This window comes from Anthonomus grandis, chromosome 3 (assembly GCF_022605725.1).
Source record: "Anthonomus grandis grandis chromosome 3, icAntGran1.3, whole genome shotgun sequence".
Lineage (NCBI taxonomy): Eukaryota > Metazoa > Arthropoda > Insecta > Coleoptera > Curculionidae > Anthonomus > Anthonomus grandis.
Genome location: NC_065548.1, coordinates 38,897,844 through 38,915,142, shown reverse-complemented (window position 1 = coordinate 38,915,142; position 17,299 = coordinate 38,897,844).

The window sequence follows — 17,299 nt, the reverse complement described above, 5'->3', positions numbered from 1 at the left end:
GCGAGGATATCACGAGTGTAACATAATTTGGGTGAGGCGGGATGTGATCACTCAAGCAAGGCGTGAACATAATTAAGATTGAACTTCACTTAGGTAAGTTCGTTTAATCTTATAATTATATTCACGCCTTGCTCTCATGATCATATTGTAGATGTTTAGAGCGATTTGAGATCTCTCTTTTTTATTATCTATATACTTATGCTGCCATAGGGATAAATAGTTCTATACACAAGAGTTGAAAACATATTATATTACTTCCTCAAAAAATATCGAAACAGATTAACAAAATATTAGTAAATAGCTTATAAATTAGAAAAAAAAGACAAGGGTCTTTAACCTATAATAACAGTATATATATATAAATATATATATATATATATATATATATATATATATATATTTATATATATATACATATATATATATAAATCCTAAGTAATTATTATACAAAATCGAACTATGTATGTAAATATACTAGGTATACAAGCAGCCTAGCGATCATTGCTTTCTAGGACTGAAAGGGCAAAATCCTCTTTATTTACAACAGGTAAGTTGTAAAAGTTAGCAAAAGAATTTGATTCCGAAGTCCAACCTGCAGTATTTTTAAGTCTAAACTCAACCCTTTACTTTTCGCTAGCGACGTAGCAGAATGTCTAGTACTATGTGCCGAAAATATTTCGGTGTTAATTCCGCTTTTTGTAAGAGTGACCTTAATCCAACGACTGATAGACTGACTTTTGGCCGCTCTGTACGGTCTTTTAAAGGTTATAAATAGTTTTGACACATTCCCTCTTAGAACAGAAGTTTTTTCTAAATAATCATCCAAGGTGGTAGCGGCGCATATATTTAAATCTTTTAAATAATATGGAATACGTAAAACTGGTTGTAACTTATTCCTACCGCTAGTTTTAATTCGGTCTTTAATTAAAATTTGAAAACCTGATTGATTTTTATGAATATTTTCCAGTTCAATCAAGGAAAATGTTTGCACCCGATGGGCAGTAATTAGGGCTAATAAGGTAGAAAGTTTAAATGTGAGGTTCTGTAGAGTTAAACTTTTGTTTGGATAGAGGCTTCTTAAGTACGCGTACGTTAGCACAACAGATGGATTCCAAGTCCAGTTATATCTTGATTTGCCTGGTCTCAAATTTTGAACACCTTTAAAAAACCTCTTAATCTCAGGGTCTGAGTCTATTTCTGATGATATAATTAAGGATAGAGCGGACCTGGCACAATTTAGAGAGCCGTGTGCTGCTCCTTCTCGGAATATTTCAGATAAGAACATTAAGATAAGTTTTGTACAGTTAGAATATACACTGGTGTTATTGGTAAAATAGAATTTAATAAAATAGAACGCGTCATATGTTAAAGCATCAGGATCCCAATGCCAAGTTTACTAGCGAAAAGATCAAGCGACGAAATTCCTAAGTTTTTACAAAACTTAGGAAAAACTTTAAATTACTGGCCATTGGCTCTTTTACCTTCACAATATGCTCCCCACCCTTTTTGAGAAGCATCTGAATATATTTCCATTACATAATTTTGGACAGGTTTAATAGAGTTGCTAGCAGAAAGAACATTAGATTTCCACCACATCAGGCCATTTAGAATGAACTTAGGAATTTGCATTTTACTCTTATATGACCCTTCGGATTTTTCCAAGGTTAAATACTTTGCACGCTCAAAATTTTTGTAGTACATTTTCCCATATTTAAGTGCTGGAGAGGCTGCAACTATTTTGCCTACAAATCTAGAAAAGTATTGAATAGAACAACTTTTAATATCCAAAATCTTATTGATTCAATTAAGCAATTCTTGGCGTTTATCTAAAGGAATTTCAATGGTCATTTTAGAGGTATTATATACAAAACCCAAAAAATCTATATGATTTACTAGGTGTAAAACGAGACTTTTCGATATTCACTATAAACCCCAATTTTTCCAATACTTGTCGAGACGTTTTAACATTACATAAACAGTCATCGTATGAATCACCAATTAGTAAAAAATCATCTAATTAGACTACTGATTTTTTGATCTATTTTCTGACTAGAGATTTTTTGATCTTGATAAATGGAGTACGGGTTTTAACAGCTTTGTAAAAGCCATAGGAGCACTACAAAGACCAAAAGGTAAACATGTATACTCATAAATATGATTTTCAAATTTATACCTTAAATACTTTCTACGGCATTTCGCTACTTTTATGAGATGGTATGCGTCTATTAAATCTATAGATGCCATATATGAATTGGGATACAAACATTTTTGCACACATCTGCGATCTTCCATTTTAAAATGCTGAGTCATCAGAAAGCTATTTAAATTTTTTAAATTTAAAATTAAACGTTTTTTATCATTGTGTTTAGAGTTTAGAAAAATTCTGGATAGAAACTGGCCTTTACAAGGCTTACGCTTTCTAATAACTTCGATTTTTAGCAGCCTAAATAATTCTAGTCGAATATGTTGTCTATCTGAAGCAGACCAGCTTTTATTCGAACAATAAGACATCTCTTGTCTGACTGGTTTACTAAAAGGTAACTTATAACCCTCGACCCATGATAATATTACTGGATCTTGAGTGATTTTTATCCATTGTTTTTTGTATCCATTCTAATAGGCCTTTTAAATGAAGAAGACTTCGCCTTCAATTCCTGTCCGGATTTTTTAATCTGTTTCGAGTTCTTTTTCCGGTCACTTAAACTAGCACCAAACAACTATCCATCTAGTTCAACATCTTCCATAACTGATTTCAAATGGTTGTCTAAAGATGTACAGATTACATTCTGCCTAGAAACAGACTGGTCATGGTGAATATCAGCTAAAAGTTTAGCCCCATCACAAATTGCCTCTATGGCCTCTACATTCATTTCACCTTCCACTGACATGAGAAAAGTAATAGCCTTGGAAAGAGCAGCTAAGCCAAATCCCATCTGGGATTGAATCTTTTCCAACCTAAGATCACGTTTTAACGCCGTGTCATTCACAGCTGCTTTAACTTCCGGGTTTAATTTAGGAGGAATGGCAGCAGTACAGTTCCTAGGAATTTTATATTTATTCAAAATATTTTGTCTGTTAACTTTATTAAGACCTTTCCTTAACAAAAGCTCCCATTGCTGTGCTACGTCTGCTTGAATTGGGGCGGAAAAACAATCCTTTTCCTTATCCATTCTTAAAATATTAAGGAATTTTTTCATTAAAAACCTTCGTCGAGGTACCCTCTGCAGGAGAATCTGAAAAACCAAAATAAGGTGAATAATACAGCATTTTAGCAGCAATCATGGTCATGATTGTGCAGTATCATATTCATGATCTTCTAGTAAATTTTAATCAAAATTGCTAGGGATATAAGAAATGCCTCCCTTATTTAAGAGTAGCCATTTACGTTCATCCTCTGATGAAGTGTCAGATATCACTCTTCTCAAGCGTCGAAATTTCTTTACCGATTCCTTCGCCAATTCGTTGGGCAAGCTGGGTTTTTCCGCTTCGGAATCGGAGCAAGTTTGTGATAAAGACACCCAGTCACGAGACCGACCTCGTCCTCGATCCTTTCTATTTTTAGAATTTCCTTGCCTCGAGCAGGTAGAAAAAGGGGTCGAACTCGAGGGTGAGCCGCGGCGACCACGTTTACTGTTTTTTATGGCGCTCGGAGATATATTTTCCTTTTCCAATTCATGTATTTTCCTTTTTAATCTTCTAATTCTGCGTTTCTGACAAAAGCTGTCGGAGGACTCACTGTCTGAGGATGATGAAGAAATATGACGATGGCGTCAATTAGGCATTTTCACTTATTACGAACAAATAGAACCGGGAACCGGACGATACGACCGTATTCAAGCGCACAAAAATAAAAACTGAGGGTTGCCGGCGTAGTGTGTGGGTATTAGAGGGGAGTTATCGATTTTTGGCTTTGATACCGGTTCGTGCGCCGTTCCAGCGGATGATGTACTACAGTGTGATCATGAGAGCAAGGCGTGAATATAATTAATTCTAGGTCACTATAAATATAAAATTTCACAAAAAGTTTGAAATTTTGAATACTTTGCGGAGGCAATCGCCAAAGCATTTATCTGCCTTGCAACGATATCTACTCTTTGATATTGAAGTACTTCTTTTACAAAAGCAAACTTGTATTAATGACTTTTGCTGCAAATGTTCTGGGGTTAAGCATGGCTGTCATAATTGCAATAAAGGGAGGAAACATTGTATAAACTATAAAAAGCCAATACAAAATAGGAACGCAATTATAATACCAAACACGAAACGACTGACTCAAAATTGTTCAGTCTATAAATATCATAATAAGACTAGCTATCCGATCTGTGTAAAGCAAAAATTTAAGCTGCTACAGGCTGTAATACAATTAACAATCTTACTAATACTTTTTTTAAATTAATCTCTCACGAGATGTGTTTATTAATTTATAAATTATTATTATAAAAAATATAAATTATAGACATCAGGCATACCTCCCACTAAACTATCCTTTAATAAGTATTAAGTATGGAATTACTTGCATAATTTCGAAAATTACTTGCAGAATTATTTTGCAAGTGCTATTGAAATATTTTTATGGTAATACATATATTTCCCTTTTAAATTCCTGTTTTGAATTTATGGTAAAGCCTTATACTTATGCAAGTTTAAGCTCCAAATGGCGTGTAAATCATATTTTTATTAAAAACAACATGAAAAACAAGTACACATCAGAAACCTATAAAATGAACACTGGTTTAACAGCCTGCTATCCTCTTCTATATTAAAAAAGTTGTAAATAATTAGAAGCCTAAAAAAATTGGCATGGCGACAGATGTGGAACCGGCGACCTGTCAATTTTCTGAAATTGTATCGAACATCATAAATAATTTAACCGAAAAAAATATATCACTTTTAAAGAAAATAGAAAGAACGAATGGTATAATAAATTTAATAAAAGGAGATTCCATGAAAAAAAATATTACTTTTAAAATATGATGGTCAAAACGAAAATATTTATAAAAACTATAAAAATTCGAAACTAAATAAATTAATACGAAAAACTAAATACAACTACTTAAAAAATTAAATAAATAATGACTCTAAAGAAAGTTTACAAACTTATACACAATTTTCTCAATAAATCTAGCAGAGATAAAAAATGATAGTAAAGATAGTAAAGATATATCTTACTAGTGTAATGAATATTTTTGTAATGTAGGAATCAATCAGCGTCATAAATAATTTTTGAAGCATTTTTAAAAGATGTCGAAAATATAGATTGCTAAACTTTTTTACATCGAATAACATACAATGAGAAAATCGATTTGGTTTTTATGAGAAACTGAGTACAACTGATGCAATTTTGGAGCTGACTAAAAACCTAACGAATATCTTGAACCAACTGTTTAGCTATTTTCCTAGATTTTGCTAAGATGTTTGATACGGTGCCTTTAAAATATCCTAAATGATTATGAGGTGCGAGGGATGGCTTTGAGCATATTTTAAAGTTAGTTGGGTAATAGAATATAGAGAGATAAGATTGGGCAGAGAGATTCCGTTGCTATTCAAATCGGTGTTTCGCAGGGTACCGTAGTAGGTATTGTATTATACAGGGTGTTTCCTAACTACGGTACGAAACTATACAGGGTCAATCGTTAGGTCGTTTTATGAAAAAAAGTTCCTATGAACGTTTGTCGGGAGTTGCTTTGTTTCTGAGATACAGGGCGATGAAGGTTCAAAAAAAATAACGGCATTTCAAAAATACTATAACTATCCTTAAACCGATTTGGTTGAAATTTGGTGCAGTTATCTGAAGTTATAAGACGCTTATTTAGCTTTAAAAATTTAAAGTATCTTTAAGTCATTCTAAAAATTATCCATGAACGACAACATGAAATAAAAACCAATTAATTCGATAAACGATTTCGACCTTAAAGTAAATGAGCAAAATGCCTACCTTCTGATAAAATACACGACTGCAAACGATTTGTCATTGAGTGTCTGACACGCTCAAAAATACCTGGAGTATCCCTTATGATATTGCAATTGACAATTATCCGATTCCTCAAGTCATTTACATCTAGAACAGGAGTTTTATAAACAAGAGCCTTCAGATTGCCCCATAAATAGTAATCCAGGGGATTCATATCAGGACTGCGAGCCGGCCAATTTTGAGGTCCTGCACGTCCAATCCAGCAATTAGGGTAGATGACGTCGAGATGCTGACGAGCAAGAACACTGAAATGAGCTGGAGCCCCGTCGTGCATAAGCCGCATGATAACTCTTACTTGTAGGGGTACTTCTTCTAATAAAGTGGGTAAATCGCGTTGCAAGAAATCCATGTAGGATTCATCTGTTAATCTTGCCGGTAAAAGAAATGGGCCAATTAGGTCGTCACCAATAATTCCTATCCAAACGTTCAGCGAAAATTGTTGCTGAAAATGAGTTTCTCTAATAACATGGGGATTTTTGTCGGCCCAAAAATGATCATTGTGGAAGTTCATAATCGCATCTCTTGAAAAATTTGCCTCGTCCGTAAATAAAATATTTGGTAGGAAATTATTATTGTGTGCCATCGTATGAATCAACCACCTGCAAAACATTAATCTTGGATGAAAATTCCGAGGCAGTAGAGCTTGTACACGCTGTATGTGATATGGATGCAGGAGGTTTCTTTTTAGAACTTTCCAAACGGTTTTTGAACTGACTTAAAGCTGCAGTGCAATCTTCCTGATACTATTGGGAGGATCTTCTTCTATCGCATCAAGTATAGCTTTTTCCAGTTCAGGCGTTGTTATAGTTCCTGGTCTTCCACCACCCATATTTTTATTAAAACTCCCAGTTTCACATAATCTTACATGTAGTTTTCTAAATGTTTTTGCACATGGAATTACTCTGTTAGGATATCTGTCCTGGTAAATTCTTCGTGCTTCTTCCGCATTTCCATTTGCTAATCCATAAATAAAGTGCATGTCGGTCATTTCATGGTTAGTAAAATTATTCATGATGGAGTAATGAATCACTGCTAATTGACAGCTGAATTTTACTTATAGCAATTCTATCACTGTCAGCTGATCTCCAAAGCAGGTAGGTACAAAGGAGGTATTTGAATGGACTTACCAATTATTTGTCATAAGAAGCAATGTATTTGTTATTTTGTTGTATTTCAAAAATTTGATAATAAAAATCGTAGAAGTTGAATGTTTATTATCATAGTAAACAAGACACAAGAGACCAAAAAGTCGTGCATTGCAGGGTGGACATTTTGCTCATGTACTTTAAGGTCGAAATTGTTTATATTAACAAAGCCAGATATGAAGTTAATAAAATAAGATACGAAAAAGTTGTATTTTTAGTTTCTTAAATACAAAAATAAATAAAAACCTGCAAAACAATTAATTATTGGCCTTGTTTTTTTCTCAACAATAAGCATGTGGTGCCCACTGACACGCCACTGGACCTAATAATTTCAATCTAGTTACAGCTAAATAAGCGTCTTATAACTTCAAATAACTGCACCAAATTTTAACCAAATCGGATTAAGGATAGTTATAGTATTTTTAAAATACCGTTATTTTTTTTAACTTTCATCGCCCTGTATCTCAGAAACAAAGCAACTCCCAACATACGTTCATAGGAACTTTTTTTCATAAAACGACCTAACGATTCACCCTGTATAGTTTTGTACCGTAATTAGGAAACACCCTGTATATAGCTAATAATACGAGTGAAAACAAATAACAAAACCATTATATTATACTCTGATGATATGGCTATACTCGTTAAAGATTTTTTATGAAGCGATGCTAAGGTAATGACAGATGACAAACTTGTGATGAAGATATTAAAGTGGCTAAAAATATTTAAAATAATTCCTAACATAAGCAAAACCAATTATATAGCTCCCTTACTAACGTCCATTAATCGACCACATTTCGATGTTCTAAACCTCGGCGAAGGATATAATATTAGGAAGGTGGGGTCTACTGGATATTTGGGGATATCAATGGATAATTATTTGAAATGGGATAACTATGAAACACATCTTGCTAACAAAATATGAACAATATTTTACACTTTATGGCACAATATTTTGCACTTTATATAAAATCCTGGCTACGACATGGAATACCTCTACATCTGAGGTAGTCTGTAGGATAACTCTCTTAAATAATTAAGTAGACTAATTAATATTAAAATAATTAAAAGCTTAGAATTACCTAATCAAAGTCAGGTTTGAAAAGAATAGAAGGTTTTCTGCAAATCTTCTATATTCTCAGGATATTACAAATGTATGAATATAATATTTTATAATATGTCTGTTTATTTACTCCAAACCATCGATAATTGCAACAACTAATCACTTTTATAGAAATAGAAAAAAACCCCAATAGACATCTTATTATACTCAGGGTAACCCCAATATTAATTTAAAATTTTTTAGTTACCTAGTCCCAAAGTTTTACAATCTACTGCCAGCTATATATATATATATACAGGGTTATCTAAATTAAGTATCCACCATTGGTAATATTGTTCTTAGTCAAAATACAAAGTTGTTTAAATTAGCAAACTAGTAGCATTTTAAACGCTGGTAAAAATGAGAAAGAAAAAAAAACAATTGACAATCGTATTTTTAAGGTTTTTAGTAAAATAATATTTTTTGCAATAGAAACCTTTGTATATTATATTTTTTTCAGTTAGAATATTAAATTTTAAGCAAAAAAGTTTATATTGACTTTTCTTTTAGGTTACAAATTACTGAAGTTATGACACCCAAACGGAAACAATTAAATTGTATCGACAAATTTTATTTCAATCAAGTTATATTCTTACAAAATAAAATAGGAATTTTTTTTAAGAATATGCTTGATAATACCACCTTGTTCTGCAATACCTTTTTTAGCACGTTTTCCAACTGCTTGAACTGTCTTAAGTATGGTCCTACCATCTATTTGGCTAATCCTCTTGTAATCCTCTAAGTTTATAAACAAGTATTTAACGAACACACATATGCTTGACATTATTTGATTTTATTTTTTTTTTCCAAAGCCTCCTAGTTACAAGGATGTCCAGTTTAGCAATTTGTCTTTGCTTATCTTAATGCTATCAAATCGAGAATGCCATGTTGTTTTCATAGCCGTCTTAATATTTTAATACTGCAAATAATTAAAAATTTAATTTGATTCTAGCGGAAAAGTCATTATAAACTTTTTTGTTTAAAGTTTGCCGTTTTAACAGAAAAAATCTAATATACAAAGGTTTTCATTTAAAAAAAATGCTATTTTACTGAAAAACTCAAAAATACGATTTTTAATTATTTTTTTTCTCATTTTTACCAGCGTTAAAAATGCTAGTAGTTTGCTTATTTAAACAACTTTGTATTTTCACTAATAACAAAGTTACTAATGGTGGACACTCAATTTGGATAATCCTGTATAACTAGGTATATGAGAGGGATACACAAAAAAATATTTTTAAACAAGAACGTCTACATTTTATATCTGAAAATCTATATATGTTTTTGCCACTGACTTAAACTTTTTACTTATATTAGCTTTGCCTTACTTTTAGGTTGACCAAATAGAATTTTGCAGTTACATTCTATATAGCTTTGTTATCATTATTGCTTTAAAGCATAGTAACTACATATACCGTACATACCGGGTGGTGCGTCGCCGAGCGGAACATAGGAAATCCCATGTAAATTTTAACGGGGTCAATTATTGGCTTCCCTGTACATTTTACAGAAAAAATGTAAAATAACTTTTTGAAGAGACCAATCTGGCAAACCCTCATGCAAGGTTTTAAAAAATTTTAATAAGCGAATCTTGAATTATTCAATTAAATGTAATTGAAAATTACCAAATTTTCGGTAAAACCAGACACCAGCCACCAGGAAACAATTTATTATAAGGCTTTGTCAAATCTGACGTACAGCCGAATACAAGAAATGTTTTTTTTTTCGTTTTATCAATCTCACAACCATACATTCAAAGTAAGACTCGTTAAATTTACTTTTTTATCTAAACTTTTATTTAATATAACGATGAAGTTAAACCAATAACAATTATTAATATCGATTGTTAAAAAAATAATCGTGATTTATTTTAATTTAACGTCAGTGACAATATTAATTTTACTGGTGCCCGTTTGGTTTTACCTAAACCGAAAATTTGCTAATTTTGCAATTACATTTAATTGAATTCAAATAAGATTCGCCTATTAAAATCTTTTGAAACTTTGCACAAGGGTTTGCCAGATTGGTCTCTTCAAAACATATCTTACATTTTTGCTATAAAATGTACAGGGAAGCCAATAATTGACCCCCTTAAAATTTACATGGGTTTTCCTATGTTCCGCTCGGCGATGCAGCACCCGGTATATTCTATACCATTCTATTCTATTCTTGCCAAGGGTTCTAATGTGGAAAAATTTGGGAACCAGCCAAAATGCAAAATTTCCATGACTCTCACATCCTATATTTTATTAGACTATAAAGGCAACACTGTCAGGAGAAACCAAGTCGATATAAAACCTTCAGAAAATATCTTCGAGAATGTCAGAATACTGATAGTAATGTTAAGCACCCATCGAATGTAGGTAATAATCTCGTTTAATCCTCATTTAAACCCTTATTTATTAAATACGGCTATAATCACAAGGTTTATTATAGAACAGTTAAACAGTTGTTCCAACAGCAAGATAATTATCGAATCTTTCTTCACGAAAAATAAATTATAACTTTATTATTTCTTTTAAATAATAAGTCGCTTATATTAAATTTTTATTTTATTTTTTGCTTTTGTATGTATGTTTTTATGTATGTATATACAGTATATTAAACATGTAATCATAAATTTTTTATTTTAATTTTCAATTCCAAATGATTTTTCATAGAAGTTTCGTTTTCTTCGATATTCGCTTACAACTTGGCATCGGCGTCGGCGTCACAACACTGAATATTTAAATTTACATCTTGTTTGACTTGGTAATTCACTTGTTTAAAACAGAAAATTTGTCGATGCAAAAGCCGTACAAACAAAGAGAAGAAAACTTAGACCTAAATAAGAAGACCAGCGGAAATCCCGGCGAAATACGGAACATCGAAGGACTTGAGAGTTTTATTGGATTTTGAAGTACTTTTCACTCTACTACACCGATGAATATTTTGTAAAGGTTAAATAAGGATTTGTCAATGTATTATGGTTAAATATCTTTCTTTGTAAACATACGAGTATAACTTATCTTAAGTTTGAAGATCTTAAGATCAAGGAAATATACTTACGATATATGTTATATATTAAATATTTGTTTAAAAGTTATTACGAAAATGTATATGGCTTTTGTATTTGTAATTTAATTTTTATCAGCCTATAATAACATTTAAATTAATTCTCACAATATTATTTATAAGACTCATAATAATTTAAGACTCCAAAAAAGACAAAATATTCGACTTGAAAGACAAAATATAAATGTACTTAGATTAACTAAACGAAGATTAAGTCCTAATTTTACTATAAAACTCTCTTTTTATTACCGTGGGTAAAATACTCACTTTATACATTCTCCAGGGTCTATAGATGTTATTTTTTTACGTATTACTAATAATTTATAATTTGTCAAATTCCTCAGCTGAAAGATAAAATAAATACACACGGTACTGGCTAAACCAGACATCATTAAATTACGTCCTTAGGTATGTTACTAATATCTCTGTATCAATAAAATAATGTAAATGGCCCTTAATCCCGGGTTCAAATCCACTTAATGTGTGACATGCATTTTTAATTCCTTTTTTATTTTAATTGGATCAAAAAAAATTACTTAATAAACTTTTGTGATGCGTGCAACATTAATGAAATTTTTTAAAGCCGTAAATCATAGAAACTTATATCGCATTTTAATGGTAACTTATCTTTAATAAAGACTACTTAAAAACATTTTTAAAAAAGCGTTATCCTTTTTAATAATTTTTGTGAAGCTAGGGTCGGATCGGTTACCAGCAACTAAATCGAGAACGGGATACGTGCTAGCTATCAGAAGCTAATTGAGAACGCAGTATATATCCGTTGCTGGCGAAAGCTTTATAAATCGATTTCTTTAATTATTTGTAATACTCACATTTTTTAAAATAAAATTCTATAGGAGTTTTAGAAGTTCTCGTTTGCCGGCTCATACAGGATCAAGTAATAATTACAAAAAATGCATTTTTGAAAATACGCATGATATTAACAGATAAATGTTATATCAAATATAAAAGAAGAATTTTAGTTGTCTATAGATTAATTTATCTAGAACTGATAACAAATAAATAATTAAGGCTCTTATTTCATAATACCAAAACAGTGTGGCATCGAAACGTCAGAAGACAAAAGAAAAAAGGAAGAAGCATATTTATCAGCATTATACATATGGCTTTTTAATTGAACATTTTTGAGTAGACAACACAATGCAAGTTTATCAAAAAAAAGTGTCAAATGCAAATATTGAAGATAGGCGAGCAGGCCAGGTAAAGAATTCCTTTAAGTTACATGGTGTTGAAGCTACCAGAGACTGAAATTTATTGAGACGATAATTATTTTTCAAACAGTGCTTTCATCAAATACTTGAAAATCGGTATTAGATCTTGTGTTATATTTGTGAATGTCTCCTATGACCGCAAAACTGTACAAATTTTGCTTAACATACATTAGTATTTCTAGTATATAATATACCAAATAATAATAATACCAAATACCTACACCAGCAATATTTCTTAAAGTTTTCTAAAGCTGTGTTGCATTCGAAATATTCGCTCTAACCATATTAGAATTAGATGCTCTCCAAAACAATACTTTAGTAAGAATGGATTCTAAGGCGAATAGTAGCAAAACAAACTGCATCATGTTTAGAACACAAGTTATGTATGTGACACTTCCAGTTTTAACGACAGTTTTCTTTGATTTTGGGCTCGAACTATAAAAAATTCATTTATTCGTGATGTTCGTAGGGTAAAATTAATAGAAACTGTTTTATTTGCATTAAAATGCATTTTTTCTTAAGAAATAAGTCTTCAAATGCACAAAGCTCACCACGCAATTTAAATATTACTTCCCTGGCAAAATTATCATTACAAATATTACTATTATTATCGGCACACATAACTAAATCTGCTAAAAGGCCCGGCACTTATTGTTAGAATTGCGAAACATATTTGTTTAACGCCGGTCCTGATGGATTACGCCGAATGCATCGCGCCGTCTACGTGACTTCCCCACCACCTTAATACCAAGAAGTTACACAAGACCGCGACACTACCCATTCGTTTTATTGAATGCGCGCGTCTTCTCTTCTCAGTCGACAATAAGCATTAGGAAGAGCGTTTAGCGCTCTAAATATAATACAGTCCACTTTATTTTACGTAGTTAGTAGTAATATTTTTTGGTTAATAGCTTTAATAAAGCTACACAATTATGAAAAACTACACCAGTCTTTTATTTCGGCTTATTGGACTCAAACATTGGTCGTCTTCGAGCGGATTATATTGAGGCTTTTTACATGAAGACTGGATTTAATTCATTGGGATAATTGGAGCAGCGTTAGCATTTTATGCAAGGAGTTTTTTACGAACGTGAAGCCAATTAATGCAGGGTTAAATACGGGAACGATTACATAACACAGTACAGGGCTGAGTGCCGGTGCAGCTGTTACTGAATGCTGAGAACTGGATAATACTACATAGGAACGCCGGAAATAAGGTCAGATCTTTTTAAATTTATTATAACAAAGTTACAACGTAGGGAATACGATTTATTTGGACATTATATACTTTCCCAGAACAATATTTTTTGTGTTTGTGTTTTGACTTTTCTCAAATTGAAATGGTGTTTTAACTAATATCTGTGTGCTAAAAACTACTTAAGTTACGAAGTTTAAATAGATTTTTTTTTTAAATTTATGTAAAGAAATTGAATTGTCTCTGTCGATTTTAGTTTTATATTAATTTGTACTTTACGTTCCATACTACATCGTACATATATTTGCATGCTGGTTATATTTTTAGTAAAAATATTTACATTTGGGGAATAGATATTATATGTTTGGTGTATATTAATAAGCTAATTAGTATTTAACAACGAGTTGAGAATATTTTGATTTAAGTTTGGGAAAATACGTATGTAATTTTGGTATTTGATTGTCCACTAATTTGTTAAATAAAATGGGTGAGGAAGATAAAACATTATTGGTACAAAAAAGAGGTAGGATTAAAGCAAAAATAACTAGGTTGGAAAATTATGTAAATTTACATGAAAATGATTTATCTATAGATGTTAACGAATTTGTAATTAGGGAATCTATGCTTGTAAAAACTTATCAAGACTATGAACATGTTCAGGAACAATTAGAGGAAATTGAGGGCAGTCAGGAAAACGATAGGGTAGAAGTTGAAGTACAGTACACATCATTACATAGTAAGCTTAAGACAACAATTTTTAAACGATTTCAAAATGTAACTGGTGGGGTGTCAAGTGGGTCAGCGAATAATTTAGATACAGGATCTTTGGGAGTTTCGCACTCAACATTACCCTCTTCTCAGGTCAAACTGCCAAGCATTAATATTCCAATTTTTACAGGTAGATATGAAGACTACAGATCTTTCATTGAGTTATTTGATTCTCTAATTAATTGTGATCAATACCTTAATAAGGCGCAAAAATTCATTTACCTCAAATCAGTTTTAAAGGATGAACCACTATTAATGATTAAGGATCTACAAATTACAGAAGCGAATTATGATGTAGCGCTAGACATTTTGAGAAAAAGATACGATAATAAATTAATAACGATTAACTGTCATATTAGAACTTTAATGAAAGCACAGGTTTTAAAAGGTGATACATCATCCTTACGAGATTTTATAACAAAGGTTAAGCAAAACTATAATGCTCTTGCAGCTCTTGGGGTACCTGTGGAGTCATGGGACTTAATTTTGGTTTACGTAATGGCGTCAAAATTAGATTTTAACACACATCGAGCTTATGAACTCGAGCGCGATTTCACACATTTGCCAAGTTTTTCAGACTTCTTATGCTTTCTAGATAAACGGTGTTTAGCTCTGGAATCTTTGGCAAAACCAGAGTATAAGCAAAGGCTAATAAAGGCTAGTTGTTATGCCTTGACTAAATCAACAGAAGTTACAAAAAATAAATGTATATGTTGTAATGTTGATACACATCCCATGTATAAATGTTCCAAGTTTCAAAGGTTTAATATAGCACATAAGCGGGAATTTATAACTAAAAATCGACTTTGTTTTAATTGTTTAGGGTATAAACACACGGCGGCTAATTGCAAATCAGATGGTTGTAGGATATGTAAAGGAAGGCACCATTCTTCGTTGCACGATGAAAAATATCATAAACGGGAATATTATCAAGGGTCAAATACAGATTTGAATAAATTGAAGGGACAGCAAAAAGACAATGGGGGTAGTAGTAATATTAGGGCTCAAGAGAATAATATAGCACCATCCGCATCAACAGCGTTGGTATCCACTTCGGCGGAGATAAGTTTTCCTCCATGTTTAGTATCCAAGGTAGATAGGCGGGTTCTCTTAGCTACAGCAATAGTCAATTTGGTTTGTCATGACGGTTCAAGAGTACAAGCTAGAGCTCTTTTGGATTTGGCATCTATGTGTTCAGTCATTACAACACGCATGGCAAATAAACTAGGCTTGCCACAAAATTCTATTAATATTCATATCTCTGGGATTGGGAAAAGTGATGTTCAGATCATAAGTGCTGTCAAGATTGAGATCGAATCTTCATCTAATTCCATGAAAAAGATTTCTACAGTTTGTGGTATAATGCCAAGGGAAATTACTTGTCCTTTGCCTCAGACTTATATTGATAATGGTTCGTTGAACATACCTAGTGGTTTGGATTTGGCTGATCCTACATTTGGTGTCCCAGGTAAAATAGATCTGCTACTTGCAGCTGATATTTATTTTGATATAATTGATGGTGGTATTTTAAAATTAGGCGATGGGTTGCCAATTCTCCAAAATACATTATTTGGATGGGTAATAGGGGGGAGCATTTCTAAAAATTCAAAAAACATTTGTTCAAATGTTATGGTTTCCTTATTTTCACAAGGTCCAGATCTAGATGTATTGATCCCACAATTCTGGAGGTTGGAAGAGGTCGCGGGTAAAAGACATATGTCCCCTGAGGATAAGGCATGTGAGAATATTTATTGCACAACTACTAAAAGGTTAGAGTCTGGTGTTTTCGAGGTTAGGTTACCTATTAAAGCTGAATATACTGCTCTCTCATTGGGTGACTCTCTGCCTATGGTTCACAAAGGTTTTTGTCCTTGGAGAAGAAATTCCAGAAGGATCCAAATTTAAAAAAGGAATACATTGCTTTCATTCAGGAATATTTAGAAATGGGTCACGCAAAGGATATTATTGATGATGCTAGGCTTTTGGAAAAACATAGGTATTATTTTCCTCATCATTGTGTAGTTCGAGAGGACAAGTTGACTACAAAATATAGAGTAGTATTTGATGGGTCAATGAAAACTAATTCCGGGTTAAGTTTAAATGACATCTTGTTAAAGGGAAGCACGGTGCAACCTGATTTATTTGATATTGTTGCCAAATTTCGAACATTTAAACACGTTCTATCAAGTGACATTCAAAAAATGTTTAGGTGTGTGAAAGTTCATCCGGAAGACAGACTTTTACAAAATATTGTTTGGAGAGACGACCCATTACTTCCCATACGTCATTTGGAGCTACAGACAGTTACTTACGGAACCAAGTGCAGTTCATTTCTAGCAACTCGCTCATTAGTGGAATTGGCTACACAAAGTAAAGGATTATATCCATTGGCTGCAGAGATTTTGTTGGAACAGACATACGTTGACGACATATTAGGAGGAGCGAATACATTAGAGCTTTTATTTAAACTTCAAAATGAGCTGAACACACTATTAAAGTCAGCAGGGTTCTTATTGCATAAATGGAACTCAAATAACGAGTTTTTGATCAAATTTAAAGCAGAAGATTCCTCTAAAGTGTTAGGTGTTTTATGGGACCCAGTTTCGGATTCATTTCGGGTATCAGTACCAAGAGTAATTCAAAAGGATAAATTTACCAAACGTGAAGTTTTGGGCCTTATAGGACAGATATTTGATCCAATGGGATTTGTGGGTGTTGTAGTAATCGTAGCTAAAATCTTTATGCAGAAACTGTGGGTTCAAAGGCTTCAATGGGATGACATTTTACCGCCAGATTTATTAATCGAGTGGTTAAATTTTTATAAACAATTGC